This window comes from Octopus bimaculoides, chromosome 16, assembly GCF_001194135.2.
Source record: "Octopus bimaculoides isolate UCB-OBI-ISO-001 chromosome 16, ASM119413v2, whole genome shotgun sequence".
Lineage (NCBI taxonomy): Eukaryota > Metazoa > Mollusca > Cephalopoda > Octopoda > Octopodidae > Octopus > Octopus bimaculoides.
Genome location: NC_068996.1, coordinates 38,819,683 through 38,827,277, shown reverse-complemented (window position 1 = coordinate 38,827,277; position 7,595 = coordinate 38,819,683). Strand labels below are relative to the sequence as shown.

Genomic DNA, 7,595 nt, shown 5'->3' with positions numbered 1-7,595 from the left:
TGTATGCATGTATGTATGTATGTATGCATGTATGTATATGTTTGTGTGCCTGTGTTTGTCCCCACAACATTGCTTGACAACCGATGCTGGTATGTTTACATCCCCGTCACTTTGCGGTTTGGCAAAAGAGACCGATAGAATAAGTACTATGCTTAGAAAAAATAAGTCCTGGGGTCGATTTGCTCAACTAAAGCCAGTGCTCCAGCATGGCCGCAGTCAAATGACCAAAACAAGTAAAAGAAAAAAAAAGAAAAAATGGTTAGCGGCATTTCGTTCCTCTTTATGTTCTGAGTGCAAATTCCATCAGTGTCAACTTTACCTTTCGTCCTTTCAGAGTTGATAAAATAAGTACCAGTTGAGCACTGGGGTTGATATAGTCAACTTAGCCCCTCCCCCCCCAAAATTGCTGGCCTTGTACCAAAATTTGATACCAATGACTTCCCTACCTGTAATCATCATCATCAGTTAACGTCTGCCTTCCATACTAGCATGGGTGAGACGGTTTCACAAGAGCCAGCCAGGCAGAAGCCTGCACCAGACTTCTGTGACTGTTTTGACAGGATTTTTACAACTGGTTGCCCTTCCTAACACCAACCACTCAGCAGAGTGGACTCAGTGCTTTTTACATAGCATAAGCACGGGCAAGGTGAGCAGTGCTTTTTACGTGGCATAAGCACAGGCAAGGTCAGTTTTGGCAATGTTTTTACTGCAAGATGCCCTTCCAAATACCAACCACTTTACACTTGGACTGGGTGCTTTTAAGTGGCACCTGCACTGACAGGGTCACCAAGTACATGCAAGACATTAAAAATAAAACTTTTAAGAAGGGAAGAGGCATTGGAGGAGGTGATGATGAAAAGGTTATAGTGAGACAGATACAGGTGTCTTGCTGTAGAGGAAGGTTACTCAGCCGAAGAGAGAAAGATCAGGAATGAAGACAGAAAGAGGTATGCTACCACAAAGGAAATGCATGGTCACCCAACCTGAGGGAAGTGCAGGAAATGGAGAGAGAGTGGGAGACTGCAGGATAGAGATAGTGGCAAAATGCCGAGCATACTCACAAGGAACGGAGATCAGAATATAAATGGGATGGTTGAGTAAAAGAAGAGAGAGATACAGATGTTGGTGATGGTTGAGTAAAGGAAGAGAGAGATATAGATAGTGGCAAGTACCAGGGCATACCCTTGAGGTTCAAATGCCATAATATAAGTGGTAGGATATTGCGAAGGGAGTGTGATTAAAGAATGCGAGTAAATGATTATATCTATTAAATTTTCAGTTTATTTTTATATTTTTAATCATTCTTGTCTTCTATTTTCTCTCTCTCTTTCTTTTCAGATCTGGCTTTGAAAACAATAAAATAATTATAGAAAATATTTACTTTAACATCAGCAATAGGAATCCTAAAGAAATATAAGTGTTGCCAGTGAAAGATTCTATACTGAATAAAATATTGATATATTACCATCTCTTTGTTAATTCACTTTTCTAAATTAACCCTTTAACATTTAAACTGGTCATATAGAGATTCAGCCTCTCACTGACCAGAACTGGCTTCTCACATTTACCTTACAATATCATTCTGAAAATAAACAACCACATCATTAAAATCATTAAATTACAAGATAAAATATGATTAATTAAAAAAAAATAATGTGAATAAATAAGCATTACATTTGACAAAGCAATCTGAATGCTAAAGAGTTAATCTATTTGATAATACTGGTTTGGTTTGTTTTTTTTTGTGTTTTTTGTTTTGTTTTTTTTTTCTTTGAGATTTAGCCGTTATTCATGTAGCAGAGTGCCCATCTACACTTCACATGTGTAATCCAAGAAGAGCACAGAAGCCAATATACTTGGAATCAGTGTTGTTGCAGTAATTAACATAACAATGCTGTATTCAAGGATTCTACCTCAAGATCAAGGGGTCTCAACCACTTTTTATCTATGGACCCCTTTGATTACTATTTTACACTGATGGACCCCATAGCCATTCGATATTTAAAATTAGTTTTATAGAATCGTCTTTTAAAATTTCTAGTTTGATTTTTTCACACATTAACTTGTATAGATTGAACTAAGTAAAATGCTAGAGAAAGAAACTTAGATGTTTCTTGCAATACACACCAATACATACATCTAAAGCAAAATTTTTTGCAGGGTCCCTTCAAATTCTATTGTAGATTTATAATTTACTATTTTGTTACATGGATTTCTCCAAAACCTTATATGGACCCCAGTTGAGAACCAGTGCACTAGATAGATATTTTTTCTCCAGACTCCCAAGGATTTTCCAAAGCTGTCCTTCTCTTAGATGGACAACCAATCATGGTTTTGCTACCAATGCAAATGGTTTTGAAGCACAAGTGAACAGGCTTTGGCCTTATTTCTGTCGGAAGCAACAGTCCTGCTGGGTTTATGTGCTAAGCCACTTGAAGAATAATGTATGTAGACTAGTTGGACAGCAGTAGATTGACAAAGCTGGAGGAAGCTTGCTACCTTATGCATATTCCAACACAGCAGAAGGTAAGTCTTAGTAGGTTTGTATGTGTGTGTACATGCATGTGTAACTGAGTGTGTGTGTGTGTGTGTATGTGTATGAATATATATGCATATTTGTGTATATGTGCATATATATGTATATAGATATAATATATATATATTTTTGTTTTTATTTTTGCATTTACAATTTATATATATATATATATGTAACGGTAATAATTTGTTTGCAGCAATGATAATTTTGTGTAGTTACTAATTGTAATGGTTGTAAGATGAACGATGAACAGTGATCGAAGTTGTAAAGAAATATTTATTTACCGTTACTTTAATAAATGCCATACCATGACGGGTAGGTTAGTGTAATAGTATAACACAGTTCGTAAAGCATGCAAGGTAAAGAAAGTTAATTTCGGCCTGTATATGTGTGTACACGATCTTGTAGCAGCATATAGACAGAGATATGGTAATGTTACAGAGAAAAGAATGTGAGCTAGTGAAAGTTATAGAGTAGAGGGAAGTTGTGTCTCATAGTTGGCTGGTTGTAACCTTCTTTCTCCCTCTGGTCATTTGTCTTTAGTGGCTGCCTGCTTGTGTCCATGACTCTAGATGTCCGTTCACTAACTAAATGAGTTGTCACTAGCTGCTTCGCTCTGTTGTCGCCAAGTGGCTACTGCCGTTTTGCTTGGGGTCTCTTGTTTTTATAACTATCTAGAAGGATAGATATATTATTGAGAACAATGGATTTAGCTGGTGGTCTTGTTATCTCTATTCTAGATTTTGATGGAGTAGAAGAGGTTAGAAAGGGTCAAGTGGTGAAGACATTGTTTTGGCCTAGCTAAAGGCATCTGGAAAATATTAAACTGCTGTCAGAGAAAAACTATTGTTCCACCGTGGGAAAAGTTCTGTTGCTGTGTTGATTTAAATTTGGCTATGGTGTATCGAATCCACTTCATGTATGAAAGATCCACTACATATATATATATATATATATTAAAGGGAGTACCCAAAAGAAACCAGAATTTTCCAATATTATTTTATTCCTTTAGAATTACATGTTTACACATTTATCACCTTCAAAGTATTCTCCATTTGAAGCAATGCATCAGTCCAAGCACGTTTTCCACTGTTTCAAATAGTGCTGGAACTCTTGTAAAGTGATGCCATTTAATGCCTCCTTTGTTTTTTTCTTCACCTCTTCCATATCTGCAAATTCTATAACACCAGCTTTCATCATCAGTGATGACCTTCAAAAAAAGGTCCAGATCAATTTCCAATTGTTCTTTCAAATCATGACACACATTGTCCTGACTGCTTTTGGTCTTCCATGAGGAAGTGAAGCACAAATTTTGCTGCAATACTTTTCATTCACAATCCCTGGCTCAAAATTCTTGGCTCAAAATTCCTGGCTCAAAATTCGTTGGCAGGAGTTCCATGACCCACCAGTCATATCAACAAGTTCATCAATTGTTCAGTGACAGTCCTCCAAGATCAGTTCACGAATTTTCATGATGTTTTCATCTATTCAGGAGGTCAACTGATGCACTGAATGACGTTTGTTTTCAAATGACAAGTGACCATTCCTAAAGTGTAAAAACCACTCATAAACTTGTTTTGCTCATGGCAACCTCCTTGTAAGCTGTTTGAGGCATGACTACTGTTTCAGCTGCCATTTTTCCTAGCAGAAATCAACAAACAGGGGAGAAGCACTGTGTGGCAGTAGGACTACACTCGATGAAGCCAGTCAGCATCCTGATGCCTGAGGGTCACATCAAGTGGCTTCTAGTGGCAGAAGGCTGAACTTTGTATATGTGTTTATATATACAGGGTGTGAGGGATATTTGGGGACATTTTGTTTTTAGTTCATTACATCTTCAAATTATTTAGTGTATCATTTGTTTTTTCATATAACCCTTTCTAGATATCATGCTAACTGAAGAAATGAAAAGACATGCAATCATAGTTGCTGTAATAGGCATAGGAGTGGCTGTGTGGTAAGTAGCTTGCTTACGAACCACATGGTTCCGGGTTCAGTTCCACTGCATGGCACTTTGGGCAAGTGTCTTCTACTATAGCCTTGGGCCGACCAAAGCCTTGTGAGTGGATTTGGTAGACAGAAACTGAAAGAAGCCCATCGTATATATGTATATATATATATGTATGTGTGCGTATAGGTTTGTGTGTCTGTGTTTGTTCCCCCCAACATTGCTTGACAACCGATGGTGGTGTATTTATGTCCTCGTAACTTAACGGTTCGGCAAAAGAGACCGATAGAATAAGTACTAGGCTTACAAAGAACAAGTCCTGAGGTCAATTTGCTCAACTAAAGGCGGTGCTCCAGCATGGCCACAGTCAAATGACTGAAACAAGTAAAAGAGTGAAAGAGTATACATGCAAACCACAGTGATTTAGAAATTAGCAACTTTCTAAATGTTGCAAGATCATTTGTACACAAAGTTTGGTTGGAATTGGAGGAATGTGATGATAATGTTTCACCTACATCAAAGAGGAAAAAACATTCACAATGCTCAGACACTAAAAGGACACCGGAATTTATACAACATGTTCAAAACATTATCGATGAAAACTCCAGAAGATCAATGAGGTCCATTGCTAAAGAACTTCAGGCTTCAGAGTGGACTGTCAGAACTGTGGTACATCGTGACATTCAATACAAGTCCTATGTAATGAGCGAAGGCTAATTCGTGTCTGCAAAGACACAGGAAAACCATCTCATCCATTCAAAACGGTTACTTAATGAAGTGAAAAATCTTCATGAACAAGATATGCTTTGGTTTTTCTCTGATGAAAAAAGACTTTGACCAGGATCAAAAGTCTAACAGAAGAAATGATAGGTGGTCATGTGCAGATCCTTCTGAAGTACCCAGAGTGATGCACACAAAATTTCCAGAGACTGTGATGGTTTTAGGAGTGGTGAGTAGCGAAGGTCATGCGATGCCTCCCCACTTTTTTCCACAAGGTCTTAGAATTAATGCTGCTGGATACATTGAGGTACTGGAAACTGTTATCAAGCCCTGGATTGATGAAGTATGCAATGGAAGGCCATACGTGTTTCAACAAGACTCAGCACCTTCTCACAAGGCCATAGTCACCCAAGAATGGTTGTCAGACAATCTTTACGATTATGTAACACCCAGTATGTGATTTCCAGACTCATTAGATTTGAACCCTAAGGACTACTATGTGTGTAACACTGTTGAAAGGGAGACTTATCATCATCCTCATAATATCATAGCTTCATTGAAGGCTGCCATTGTCCAGGTGATGTCCAAAATGAATAAGGACCATATAGTGTCAGCATTTCAGCGGTTTTGGTCTTGCATTGAAGCAGTCATCGAAGCTGAAGGCGGTTTCATAGAATAATTTGCTTAAAAAATCATTATCAAGACTAATTGCACAAACGTTTATTCAAATAAATATTTATTTATGCTGAAATGTAGTTGTTTTATTGTATACCAAAACTGTCTTCAAATACCCCTCGCACCCTGTATATATGTATATATGTATGTATGTACATACGTACGTACATATGTACATATGTATATGCATGCATATATATATATATATATATATATATATATATATATATATATATATATATATGTATGCATATCTATCTCTCTCTCTCTCTCTCTCTCTCTATATATATATATATATATATATATATATATATGTACATGTATGCATATACACACACACAAGTAAGTGAGTAAACAAAAGAAAGTTGCACAAAGCTTTAAGTAAAGTGGACGTAAACGGTTATGAATAATATATATCATAGTTTACATATATATTTATATATTTGTATGTGTATATATGTATGTATGTATATATATATATATATATTTACATAATGATATCATCATTATCTATCATGCATTTTCATACTGGCATGGGTTGGATAGTTTGATAGAAGCTGGCAAGCCAGAAGACTGCAATAGGCTTCACTCTCAGTTTTGGCAAGGTTTTTTATGACTGGATGCCCTTCCTAACACCAACTACCATACAGAGCGGACTGAGTACTTTTTATGTGGTTCCAGTTCTGGCAAGATTTGCTTTAGCATGGTTTTTACTGCTAGATGCCCTTCCAAACGCCAACCATTTTACAGTGTAGACTGGATGCATTTTATGTGGCACCAGCACTAGCAGAGTCACCAAGTTACTTGCAAAACAAAGATCCTTTGAGAGGAGGGGCATTGGATAAGGTGACCTTGTGCCAGGTGATGAGAGGTTAGTGTATGACAAAGAGATAGCAATAGGTATCTTGCTGTAGAGAAGATACATGGTTACTCCAGACAGGAGGCGGAGAGAGAGAGAGTGGTCGAAAATGGGAAAGAGAGTGGAAGCAAGCAAGAGTGTGAGAGTGCAAGAGAGAGAAGGGTGAGAGAGGGTGAGAGTGAGTGATGGTGGTAAAGTGCAAGGGTATACCCTTATGGTACAGGGGTCAGAATATAAAAGGGATGGTAGAATATTGTAAAGGGAGCTTGAGTTGGGAGTAGGGACTTCACATAAATACAAAGAGCAGGTTGGGGGTGGGCAGTGATTGGTGAAACATGGGTATATAGAGGGAGGGAGCAATAGGATAGTAATGATACAGTGAGGACAGGATTGAGGAGTGAGAGATAAGTATAAGCATAGTGAATGAAAAAAAGGAAATGTGAGGAAGAGAGGAAGAGATGTAGTTTGGTTTGATTGGGTAGGTTGTGTGAAAAGTTTTATCGCTACATGTGGGTGGAACACATAGTTTTTCCAGAGCTCAGTTTCGCTGAAATGGGCAGATCTTCTCAAGAACCTCATATCACCAGGCATCTCAGTCCACTGTTATCTCCTCCATGAGGCCCAACATTAATCTTCTCTGTGAGGCCCAACATCCTGAGATCAGTCTTCACTACTTTATCCCATGTCTTCATGGGTCTCCCTCATCCACAAGTTCCAACCACTTTAAGTGATCAGCACTTCTTTATACAGCTGTCTTCATTTATATGTATCACATGTCCAAATGACACATATGCATTCTGCATCTGATTCCTCTTATGCCCAACTTTTCTCACAACACATTTGCACTTTGTCATACA

General features: G+C 37.8%; 1 protein-coding gene across 2 annotated transcripts in view; it reads left to right on the top strand.

Moving 5' to 3' along the window:
- LOC128249623 (uncharacterized) overlaps window positions 1–1,464 on the top strand; it is a 27,247-nt gene extending 25,783 nt beyond the window's left edge. For both annotated transcript variants that reach the window (XM_052973721.1, XM_052973722.1), the window contains exon 4: window positions 1,339–1,464. The gene's annotated coding sequence lies outside the window, so the exon portion shown is untranslated. The remainder of the gene's footprint in view (window positions 1–1,338) is intronic.
- Window positions 1,465–7,595: the final 6,131 nt, after the last annotated feature.